Source organism: Xyrauchen texanus, chromosome 47 (assembly GCF_025860055.1).
Source record: "Xyrauchen texanus isolate HMW12.3.18 chromosome 47, RBS_HiC_50CHRs, whole genome shotgun sequence".
Lineage (NCBI taxonomy): Eukaryota > Metazoa > Chordata > Actinopteri > Cypriniformes > Catostomidae > Xyrauchen > Xyrauchen texanus.
In genome coordinates, this window is record NC_068322.1 from 6,005,079 (window position 1) to 6,018,428 (window position 13,350).

The following is a 13,350-nucleotide window of genomic DNA, read 5'->3' on the forward strand; positions in this document are numbered from 1 at the left end:
CCATTGTACGCATTTGGTGCTTGGCAAGAAGTGTTAATTTTGGACTCTGAATATGTTTGATGATAGAACCACAGCAAAGCATCATTCCCCAGAAATATAGGGATGTCAGTGATCTTCATACATATTTTGTTTTGTCCTTTTTTATTTATATATTTTTTGAGGAAATCCAGTTTTTCATCCCTTGTGATGTTTTTCAACATATGCATAATGTACTATCCTCCCCTTTTAAACATCAGAGTCAATGAGGGGTTTGGGTGGACAGTCTTTTAGATATTACATATCTGTCAGTCAGGTAAGCAAATGCAAAACATGGAGGACATGGATTGGGGAAAATAGAGTTCAAGAAATGTCACTCTCAATTAATCTCCTCAGGTCCCGTCCCTATTAAAACCCTCACACTTGGGGTGTGCTTTACAATGCAAATGGCCTCATTATCTAGCCCACTTAATTGACTGTGACAAGGGCCTGGAATGTTTTGCATTCAATATTTTAGTTTTCTCATAATTTGAATCGGAAGTCCATTGGTTCAGACCTCAAATTTGCTGACAATTTTTTTTTTACTGAAGAACAGTTGAGACGTAACAACATCGCTTTGCAAATTTTGCTGTGTGGCACAAAAATGTAGCATTTCATATTTATTCTTGTAATTTGCCACGAAAATCTCAAATCTTAATCTCTGATTGGCTCACTAAAATAGTTAAGTATAACTATAATAAATGTGCAAAATTTCAAAACTCACTCAGTGTCTTTAAATGCAAACCCTGAAACCTTTTATTTTAAACAGCCGAAGACAGATTATCATTTTATTCAAATTATTTTGTGCAAGATTTGGGGGTTTCAAAAAAAACAGCACCAATTTCTAACCTTCAATCACCTCACGGCAAACGGCTGTCATGTTTGTACAGTTATCTTCACTTTTGCACAGGAATTTTGTTCCTAAAATTGTATTAAATGTAAAATAGACACAGTGAATGAAATGTAAATGATTTGCAGGTTTGTATTTTGTATTTCTTCTCGGTCTCATTGTACTCACACCTTAAATATTTAAAGACCCCCTCCATAAAACCTTTGCTGCTTTACAAGGGCACCACATGCTGTTTAATCTCTCTTTACCTGCAGGCATAGCAACAGTAATGTAACGACAGCAAGCGGTAGTTAGCGAGATCAGGAACACAAGCCCGCAGCCACAGAGAGGGCACAAAGTGGTTCAAAGTTTCTACGATTCGCCTTTTTGAAGTCAAGTGCTGACAACACCGCCGTTGGATTTAGATAGAAAGAGACATATTGAGGTTTATTTTGAACATATGTCTTAACTTTTTGAGAACAACTTCTTCAACCTCATATCAAGACTATAAGCTTGCATGTAAATGTATGTGAATTCTCAGCTGCTAGCTGTGATCGTGAATGGCTGGGTCTTGTCTAGCCTATTAGTACGACATTAAAGTTCTGCACCAACTTTTTTTCCTGTGCCCCCTAAATGCATCGAACCATGTGAGAGGCAAATTGAATCAGACACGTGGTTCAGAAATGCCTGTTTATTTGCTTGTTCGCAGTCCTTGAGCTATAAATTGGATGTCACCTTTGCTACATGTCATTCTTTGATATGGATGTGTTGTGGGTACCAAAGCAGGGCATTTGATTGTTTGCTCTTAACATCACTTAAATGAAAGGCCTTGTTGGCCCAGAGTCATGCTCAAGGATTGGCAGTTGTGTTTGCTGGGATGCGTTGATGAGCGGGTGTATCGTGATCCAAACGCTGTCATAACCTACAGGGTTTGAAGTTAATTGTGTCACACATGCACACGCATGCACACTCGCGCGCACAAAACATTATTTTTCTTTGAGCCTCTAAATATAATTCTCAACTTGAAACAGACTTTCCTAATCCTGGTTTAGCCAATCTGTAATGGAGGGCACAGTTAACATGAGAAAAACAATTTTAATCACTTTGTTTTTCAGTGTGATATCTTGTGGTAGAGTCGGTGCCAAGTCATGTCAGACTAGCATGTTTAACGAAGCCTGATTTATTGGCTGGTTGTTACATTTTTTCCTTCCCACTGACACCAGCACATTGGTGGTATAAAACCGTGTATCTCAATTTAGCCTCAAAATCAAAAGAAAGTAAAAATAAATGATATTTTGTGTTCCAAAATAAAGCCTATTTATAGGATCATTTAAGTTTATTTTTCATGACAATTAAGCAAATATTCTACCCCCAGTTTTAATGACCATAAAGCTAGAAAATGTGATATTCTTTCAATGTAAAATACTTCTACTTATCCTGAATTACTGTAATAGGAATCTAATGTGAATCACCTTTGAGAATAATTGGCAAAACAAAATAAGAAAAACTTTCCAGTGCAATAAAGAAATGAGAACTTGTGGAGGAAATGTTCTTAATCATAATGAAAGAAAAGTCACAATGTGAAATTGTTTGGTATGTGACCTAATCATGAAAGAAGGCACAGCTCCTTCACAATCTCTTTCTGTTGAGATTGTATGAACTACCGTACATGTGAGGTCTCATTTAGCGGTAAGAATACTGTAAATACATAGATACTCTTTTTCATCACACTATTTTAAAGGCATAGTTCACCCAAAAATGAAATTCTCTCATAATTTACTCGCTCTCATACCATCCCAGATGTGTCTGTCTTCTGCTGAACACAAACATTTATTTTTAGAAGAATATCTCAGCTCTGTAGATCCTTGCAATGCAAGTGAATGGTGATCAGACCTTTTGTAGCTCCGAAAATCACATAAAGCAAACATAAATGTAATCCATAAGATTCCAGTGGTTAAATCCATGTCTTCAGAAGCGATATGAAAGGTACTTACAGAGCTGAAACGTTCTTCTAAAAACCGTCATTTGTGTTCAGCAGAAGAAAGTCAAACATATCTGGGATGGCATGAGGGTGAGTAAATGATGGGAGAATTTTCATTTTTGGACAACTATAACTTTAAGTGTTCTATCCTCAAAATAATACATGTTTTCTTTGTCAATGACAATGAACTAAAGCACCAGACAAAATTGATGTCCAAGTTTTTTTCAGTGATACTAGAGATCATCAGTCAGAACATTCTTAAATAAAAGATTACAGATTTCTAGCTGTAATTAAATTGTTACAGATGCTCTTGATTTGTTTATCATTCTGTCAGGCTCCTCAGACAATAGCAACAGCTGTTTGTGCCTCTGTTTCGCTTGTTTATTCACCATTCAGAGGCAACCTGTCAAGCTGACATGTACGATTTGTTGCATTGTGACTACAGCATGTTGTTTATGTCTACAGCTGATTGTTGCATCTCTGGGCAATGCAACGGAAAACACAGAAACCATCACAGGTGTGCAGAGCATGAACCTGCAGCCTTCTGTCACAGTGAAAACTGCTGCAGCCCCTTTGCCACTTGACCACCCCCCATAATAGCCATACGTCCTGTGGTCTTTCTTTGAATACAACCACCCAAATATCCTAGGCTTCTCCTTGTTCATTCATTTAATGCAGTGGTTCCCAACCACCTCACTTAGTGGGGTCAGAGTTCACATGGGGTAGCATGGGACCTCATGTGCTTTGAGATGGTCAAATATGAATAAAATGTGTTCCACTAATTGTTTAATAAATAATTTTTTTTTAAATTGTATTAGTATCACATGCTTGCATTGTTAGCCAATCCGCAGCTTCACTAAATAAATCATCGTCTTCAGATTTTCTTTTAGGCTTTAAGGAAAAAAGGCTCAAGGCCCTCTTCATTGACACCAATCTTGAAATGTGTTCCTTTTGAACTCGTATTACACTGGATATCATTTAGCATTTTATCATTGATATTATCAAAATGGATATTTTACAACGATTCACCTTTAAATAAACAGATCAAGTAGCGTCCTTCAAAACTGAAGCAGTTTAAGAAATATAGTATCTACATTTAGTTTGATACTGATTTAACAAGCATAGACATTTGATGGTATGAAAATGGCAAAGAGGATTTTAGTGTTGTGGGAACTTGTGAATGATTTATACTGTGTGTGTGTGTATATATATATATATATATATATATATATATATATATATATATATATATATATATATATATATATATTAGGGCTGTCAATCTATTAACATTTTTAATCAAATTAATTACATGGTGTCCCGATTAATTAATCGCATATACAAATATTTGCTGAGAAAGCCACTCATATAACAATAATTCAATATATAATGATTATACATATTTATATCAATATATAATTATACATAGTTATCTTTAAATATTTCAAAATTGTGTATATATATATATATATATATATATTTTTTTTTTTTCAGATAATAAAATGTATTACATTCCTGTAGCAGAAGAGTTGATTATTGATAAGACAATACAAAAAGCGGCTTTAGAATACAATGTATTGTTTACTACCATATTATTGATCATAAGTCAATCATTGGCACACAGTTCACAGCAATCCATTTCACAAGTGAATTTGTCAATCAGTTGGAGATTTATTATGAGGGCTTGTTTAAGGACCTGTCAATTTACACCTACGTTAGATGTCTCAGGTGTGTTGCGTCATAAAAATAAAATGTTTAGGTCACTGTGTCAAGTTAAATATAGTTCAATACTCAATCTTTAAACACATATTGAGATTCCTTAGATCGCATTTGCCCTCCTTCAAGTGTTTTGAACGCAATAACGTAATGCATGTTTGTGTTGTTCAGCCTACTGAAGTGTTTTTCTTCACTGTATAAACTGCGCGTTGCTCATACAGCTGAAATTTCACTTACTGCCCTCTGGAGTAAACAGGTGGTACTACAAGCTTGCATTTCTCAGGAATCTAACTTATTATGGTGTGATTAATTGCGTACATTTTTTTAACATGTTATTTTTTGTAAAATTAATCGCACTGAATTAACGCATTAAATTGACAGCCCTAAAAATCACTTGCCATTATATCATTATATATATATATTGTTCGTTAAATGAAGCCTAAAATTGTCTTTGGTTTTGTTTTTGAGCTGTCACAGTATGCAGTAGACTGGCATTTCTTAAGGTCAATATTAGGCCAAAAATGGCAAAAAAGAAACAGCTTTCTATAGAAAATTGTCTGTTAATTATTGTTTTGAGGAATGAAGGCTATACAATGCTTGAAAAAACTGAAGACTTCATGCAAAGGTGTACACTACAGTCTTCAAAGACAAAGGACAACTGGCTGTAACAAGGACAGAAAGAGATGTGAAAGGCCAGATGTACAACTAAACAAGAGGATAAGTACATCAGAGTCTCTAGTTTGAGAAAGAGATGCCTCACATGTCCTCAGCTGACAGCTTCATTGAATTCTACCCGCTCAACACCAGTTTCATGTACAACAGTAAAGAGAAGACTCAGGGGTGCAAGACTTATGGGAAGAATTGCAAATAAAAAGCCACTTTTGAACCAGAAAAACAAAAAGAAAAGGTTTGAGCGGGCAGAGAAACACAGACATTGGACAACAGATAATTGGAAAAGAGTGTTCCGGATCTTAACCCCATTGAGCTTTTGTGGGATCAGTTAGACTGTAAGGTGTGTGAGAAGTGCCCAACAAGACAGTCACATCTATAGCAAGTGCGGGGTGAAATGTCTCCTGAGTACAATCTGACAGCTAGAATGCCAAGGATCTGCAAAGCTGTCATTGCTGCACATGGAGGATTTTTTTTTATGAGAACTCTTTGAAGTAGTTTTTCAATTTGTAATAATACATTTTCCCATTATTAATGTCCTGACTATACATTGTGATCAGTTGAATGCCACTTTGGTGAATAAAAGTACCAATTTCTTTCCAAGACACATCACTGTTTACACCTGGCCACTTAAATGCATCTCCTGTGCCCACTTGTGATCAGATTTGGAGGGGAGGGACACTGTTACATGACAACATCAATCACTATGTCAGTGTGTTACTTGCTGACATTAAAGCGCAACAAAGTCAGAAAGAGACAAAGAAAGCGTGAAAAACCTAAAAGAAAAACAAACTGCACTCTATTTCTCCCAGATGCAGCTGAAAATTAATTCAAGCACAAAATCAACATTTCGAGCAGAATTGTCAGTTATTTCTGTGAATTGCCTGTATTAACCTGAGCTGCAGATGTTTGTGCTTCTCATAAGTGTGCCTGCATGTTGATTTCAGACACATTGAAGAAGATCCGTGAAGTTCTAGTGTTTGTGTATATATATATATATATACTTTTTTCTCTCGATCATTTCCTTTTTAAGCGCTCATACCCGGCAAAATTTATACACTTGTTTTAGCATAGCGGTTGATTGACAGGTGAGGGGTTGTGCATCGCTGCTACTGCATTCAGGACAGATTGCGTTTACACATCAAAGGTGATGCGGTCATGTGTTTTTGACCACATTCTTATGTTTTATTTGTATTTTTTTATCTAATCACAAAAAGTTTAAGACCCCTTTTAAACCTGTATGTAGCGCTGACCACATGTGATCAGCTCACCACATCTTAATACCAGGTGTGTCTGTGTTATGCAAATTACTTTACTACCACTAATAATGATAAAAATAATAACATATTTACTTTATATAGTGCTTTCAGCCAATGCTCAAACATATAAGTACATGTAAATTAACAAGTAATCCAAACAATAATAATAAAAAAAAAAAATACATTGATGGTATCAGCAGGAATGTGATCCAACAGACAGTCCAGACAGAATGAGTGCAAGTGAAAAGATACAATTTCCAAACAAGAGAAGTCATGAAATGGACTGCTATGTCCAGCAGCTCTCACAGTGCTGTGATAAACGCTGTGACAACAAACGTCAATTGCGAGTACACAGCCGGAGTTGTGTTTCCCCGTTGGTATCTGTTTCCCCCCAGCAGATTTGTTTGGGTTATGTGTTCTCCCATGCACAAACCTAAGCCTAACTCTACTCTACCATACCCTGCCTACCCTAACCCTAACCTACACTACCCTACCTATAACCATAACCCCATATCCTATCAGGGCTAGGGGGAAACAGATTCCGACGGGGACACAATTCGATATAACGTCTACAGAGAGCTCACAATCCAGCACGCAACAACACTCGAAAGTTCAGATGGATTAAATCCATGAGTGTCCAAAACCACAAGTACTGCTGGGGTCGATAGGACGAGTAAGTGCCATCTAAAATCTTACTGAGGGCACCTTTAAGTGTAATTCACACTTAAAAAAAAAGAGACTTTTACTTGTTTTGATATTTTAACCTGGATTTTGCCATGAAAATATTAGTATATATTATATTACTCATATTTTATAGGTTTAACGAAGTAAAATCGAAATCTTTCCAAGTACACCCTGAAATCTGCTACACGTGCCCCTGGATGGTAATCACTGTTCTAAAGCAATCTACATCTTTATTTCACTGTGCTCCTTTACTTTTACATTAACCAATATTGTATATTTCCTGCATATTATTATTATTATTATTATTATTATATTATGTCAGGTCAAACACAAATGGATGAGGTAAATTGCAACATAAAAGGTGTAATGTTGGATTCTGCTGTGTTCCGAGCAAAAGGTGAATGATTGACTGATATATTGCCCTGAAAGAATACGTGCCCTGCGCAAGATTGAAACGATTATGGCTTTTCTTTCTTGTCACGAAGAATCAAAGTGACTAACAAAGAGAAACACTCGCCTGCCCGAGGATTATTCATAATCTTGCTTCCAGGTTAAAAAGTGTATATGCAAATGTACTACATTAGAGCATGCATGCACATGTTGTTGATAAATTAGCACGTGGCAGAAATAATTCCGCTTAGCGGGATGAATCTCTGCAAGCTGTCAGTTGTCGCATTGTTCTGGATAGAACGTGACGCTGAGAAGGCAACACAGTCAGTGAACTGTTTAGTGTACTGACTCCTAAATCTCAAGGCACTGGCAAAAATCGTGTATGTGTGTGTGTGTGTGTGTGTGTGTGTGCATATTAGCGTGAAAGGAATCGTGCTGGTGTGCATGCATTTGTGAGTGTTTTAAAGCTCTAGATTTATTAAGACAGACAAAGCCAGTATAATATTACCTCTCTTTGAAATGAAATGATGCATAATTTATTTTGCCTCAAAAGGAAATATCAGCCTTTTGCTCATCTTTTAAATTACGCATATGAATTCGGTAGTGCCGTGTCTGGACCATCATTACAGTGGAGCAACTTTCTAAGTCTTGTGAATTTACTATCCTGAAAATGCCGTGATATACCTGATCACTATTATTATTTTCATGACTGCTGAGGAAGTCAATGAGTGGTTGTACATTTACCCAGAGGAGAATTTAATTGCTCAGGTTGCTTTTTAATTGCTTAGGAGTTTTCAGTCATGTTTAATTGATGTTTCATCTTTGCCTCAGATGTTTAAACCTAACATTCCTTCGGAAAAACTAAATTAGACAAGAATGAGTCAAATGCTTATATACATTTAGAGTATAAAACTAAAATTGTATTGCTCTAAAGCAGTGGTTCTCAACCGGGCGCGGACACTCTCCTGGGGGGGCGCAAGTAGGCTACGATGGAAGGGAATTTTTTTTTTTTTTGGGCACATTTTTTTTATCACTAAACTACTGTCATAAAAAGTTATAGTTTTGTATATACATAACTCCTGAATAAAAATTAAAATGTGTTTGGACTGATTTAAAAAAAAAAGTTTTGAACAAATTTGATTGGTTTGTCGATAGTGAGCGCAAATGCAGGTGATAAGCATAAGCGGTTTCATTAAGCGAGTCATTGAGTCGTTCATTCAAACGATTCGTTCAAACGGCCGATTCATCAAGAATGAGACAGATGTTTGTGAATGGGTCATTGAATCTTTGACTCAACTGATTCATTCACAACACTGAATCATTCAAAACACGATTGAGTATTGCTGTGTAAAATAAATAACAATACATTGTTGTAACAGCAATATCTCCAAGTTTTGTTTTTCACTGTAAAAATGTCATGATTTGCCAATGCAAAGAGAGTGCCACCAACTTTTCCCCCCACTTCAAGCACTGATTATAACACAAACAAATCATCCTCCTGGCGGCTTTTTTTTTTGTCAAAAGCGACAAATCCAGCGACTTTTACTGGTGTTTTTGGAGACTTTTGTGGTGTTTGGAGACTCGAAAGCACGAATCACTCTGCAGTTAGGCCTACTGTGCTCAACGAACAGCGGGTGCTGCCGTGAGCCCCTCTCCTGTCCAAAAGCACTCACAGGCGGTCAGTCTCTCAGTAGCCTCGCGCAGCAGTCAGAGCAGAGAGGAGACACACACCCGCCGGCGTCCAGGCTACAAATGAATCAGCGCATGCGCATGGTCGCCGCCGTTCAGCACCCTGGCTTACAGAGCGGGGTATAAATGTAAATGTTCACTCACTCTCACACAAAAATAAATCACTGCATTTAAATTGACTCACGACATAGCTTTCCATTCACTCTAGTCTAGTCTCTTGCCAAGTTCAGCTTGTGCCAGCTCTCGCTAGTCTTATCAATCTCGATTTACATAGGCCTTTACTACAAAACCCCAACAGTCTTTTTAAAGACTAAACCCACAAACATTCTTTTTAAGATTAGATCAAATCTCAGCCCTAGCCAGTATTTTTTTTTAACTGCTAGGCAGTAGCTACACTTAGCTAAAACTACCCACACGAATAAGACACACACACACACACACACACACACACACACACACACACACACACACACACACACACACACACACTGACAAGGACTACAATCGTTAAGTATTAAAATAAAATCTGAATTATCTGCAAAATAATTATTTTGTTTGTTTAATTAAAGATTGTGCCTAAGTCCCGACTGATTAGCCCCTGATACGTCTCTCAACATACACCACACACACAGTTACATATTGCCTAAACTTTATTGAAAACACATCAAAATGGAGAAATTTCTTGTGAGGACCAACAAGCCAACCGATGCACCACCAGCTGCAAAAAGTAGGTACGATGAAGCATACCTGCAGTTTGGGTTTACAGTCACGGCTGATCTGAGACCTCAGTGTGTCGTGTGTGCCGAGGTGCTGGCAAACGACAGTATGAAGCCCTGCAAATTAAAAAGGCACCTCGAAACAAAGCATGCTGGCATTAAAAATAAACCAGCTGAATATTTTAAAAGAAAGCTTGATGGCTTCCATCAGCAACAGGCAACCATTTCAGTGCACAGCACTGTGTCTAAACAGTGTTTGGAGGCATCGTATGTAGTGGCCAAAAGGATCGGTAAACTGGGTAAACCGCATACAATCGCCGAGACTCTCATTTTGCCGGCAGCGCAAGACGTGCAGAATAATGATAGGCGATAGTTCAGCAGCCAAACTTGGTGCAGTACCACTGTCCAGTGACACAGTCGCTAGGAGAATTGTAGACATGTCCAATGATATCAGAGAGCAACTGATAGAGTTCGTAAAAAAGAGTCCTTACTACGCGCTGCAGCTGGACGAATCCACTGATATTGCTAGGCAGGCACAGCTCCTCACCTATGTCAGGTATCTGCGGGACAAGGCGATTGAGGAGGATGTCCTGTTTTGCCAGCCTCTTCAGTCGCACACTACAGGAGAAGCCATTTTCAATGTCCTTGATATTTTTATCCGTGAAAATGGTTTGGCTTGGGACCGATGCGTTGGCCTATGCACGGATGGTGCGCAGGCAATGACGGGGCGTGGCCTAGCTGCTCGCGTTCAGCAAAGTAGCTCCACTTGTGAAATGGACACATTGCATGGTCCATCGCGAAGCACTAGCTGCTAAAAAAAAATGCTGGTTCTCTTTGACTCCGTGCTGAACCAATCCGTGAAAATAATAAATCTCATAAAATCACGGCCGCTAAACTCTCGCTTGTTTGGGGTCCTCTGCCAGGAGATGGGGTCAGGGCACGAACAGCTGCTTCTGCACACAGAAGTTCGCTGGCTCTCCAGGGGGCGGGTGTTACAGCGGTTGTATGAGCTGCGAGAGGAGGTGAAGTGGTTTTTGACAGAAATCAAATCAGATCTGGCGAAGCATCTGGATGACACTATGTGGCTTGCGTCTCTGTCCTATTTGGTCGATATATCTGACCGCTTGAATGGCCTCAACCTGTCTTTGCAAGGCCGCGAAACTCATATTTTGCTCCTTGCATGCAATTCACACATGAAGTGCATGCCTTCACACAAAAACTAGACTTCTGGCATGGCCGCATCAGTCGAGGGAACTGCGACATGTTCCCCAGCCTTGCAGACTTTATCACTGATGCAGGCACATCACACGATTTCTCCTCCCTATTTCAATCAGCGTCTGAGCACCTGTCAGCAATGAGAAAACAATTTGCGACATACTTTAAAGAGGAAGTCCCCAACTGCAAAGAACCAGCTTTGGGGGGGCCCAGCTTGCAAAAGGTTGAGAACCCCTGCTCTAAAGGGAAGATCTCTCATAGCCGGAGATGCATGAGTGTATCCATTTGTGCATTTGTGCTTTTCATCTTGTTGTGCCAGCTGGTGTTGCATGGTACTTCTTTCACCCGTCCCATATTAGCATACAGAGATCTGGGGAGTTCAGAAGCCTGATATTCTATTTGTGAAGCCCTTGTTGCAGCTGTGTAAGATGTCATGATTCTCACAGCGAGTTTTATCAAGCTCCATTTGTTCATTCTCCTCTTTAAACATTCTGTACACATCATGACATATCCTTAAAGAGGGTGCCTTATCTTTTAATTAAGTCCCAGACTAATGTGCCACTTAATTGACTCGAGGAGATTTTGTTTTCTCCAATTTACTGGAAAAACGAATCGGTTACCTAACGTAACCTCGGTTCTCTCTAGAAGAGGGAACGAGTATTGCGTAAGCTAGCTTACGCTACGGGAAAGATTAATCTTTTCTGAGATATTGAAGCCAAAAAATTATCCTTAATTTTGTATCCATTGTCAAAGCAGTGCAGCAGCTGCATACTTTGAGCGGGCTAGCTAGCGAGCTCATTGGTTGCTCTGCGGCAACTGCTGCAGCCTATAGACGAACTTGAGTGAACTTGCGTCCAATGACAGGCGCCCGCGCCGTCACTGTATCAAAGCCCGCCAGAATGGCTGTGGCTAGAGTGCATATAAGCGTAAGTTCGTAGGCTGGAACCCTGGTTTTCATTTTCAATGAAGCGAAAATCGCTCGTGGCGTGAGGTTACGTTAGGTAACCGATTTGTTCTCTTACGAGAGGTTCTCTCGTATTGCGTAAGCTAGCTTACGCTACGGGAACCCATTGTCAAAGCCGTGCGCGCCAAGCATCCACTGCATGAGCCCCGGGGTGGGGGATCCGGGGGAGCCCTTGTGAGTGGGGGAATAATATTTTGCCGGCAAGAGTGCGGGCCAGTGTGTGTGTAATACATAAGCACATAGTGGGAAGGGAAAGACAGAGCGGCGGTGCCAGTCTGTGTGGAATGTGTCCCCTCAGTGCAGCTCACCAGGGGAGCTGTAGCGTATTAAACCGCTAGTAGTTTTGCCTGCAGGGCGGGCACTTCCAGATTGTAAAATCTGACAAAGGTGGAGGGGGAAGCCCAGCCCGCTGCCACACATATGTTGTGAATGGAAATCCCGCTGGACCATGCCCACGAGGAGGCCATGCCTCTAGTGGAGTGAGCCCTAATGCCTAACGGGCATGGTAGGTCTTTTGACACGTAAGCGGCAGCAATAGCGTCCACTATCCATCTAGACAGTGTCTGTTTCGAGGCGGCGAAACCTTTGGTGCGCCCTCCGAACGAAACGAAATGCTGCTCAGAGCGTCTGTAAAAGGCGGAGTGCGCAGTATACAATCTCAGTGCTCTGACTAGGCAAAGGAGATTGGCGTCGCGTTCGCTATCGGATGCTGGCAGTGCCGATAGGGAAATGATTTGTGCTCTGAAAGGAGTACCGATCACCTTGGGGACATAGCCGTGTCTAGGCTTAAATGACCTTGGAGTCACTTGGTCCAAACTCAAGACACGCAGCGCTGACAGACAGCGCGTGAAGGTCTCCCACACGTTTAACTGATGACAGGGCAGTCAGAAAAACGGTTTTGAGTGAAAGGTATTTCAAATCCACGGATTGAAGCGGTTCGAAAGGGAGGACTTTCATAGCTTCGAGAACTACGGAAAGATCCCAGATAGGAACTGATGGGGGGCGCGGGGGGTTCATCCTTCTAGCTCCCCTGAGGAAGCGGATGACCAGCTCGTTTTTTCCCAGTGACTGGCCGTGCAGGGGTTCAGCGAACGCCGCGACGGCCGCCACGTACACTTTGAGCGTGGATGGGGATTTGCCCTTATCCAGCAGCTCTTGTAAAAACACGAGCAGCGACGACAACCCACATGTCCATGGGTCCAGGTCTCTGTCGGTGCACCATT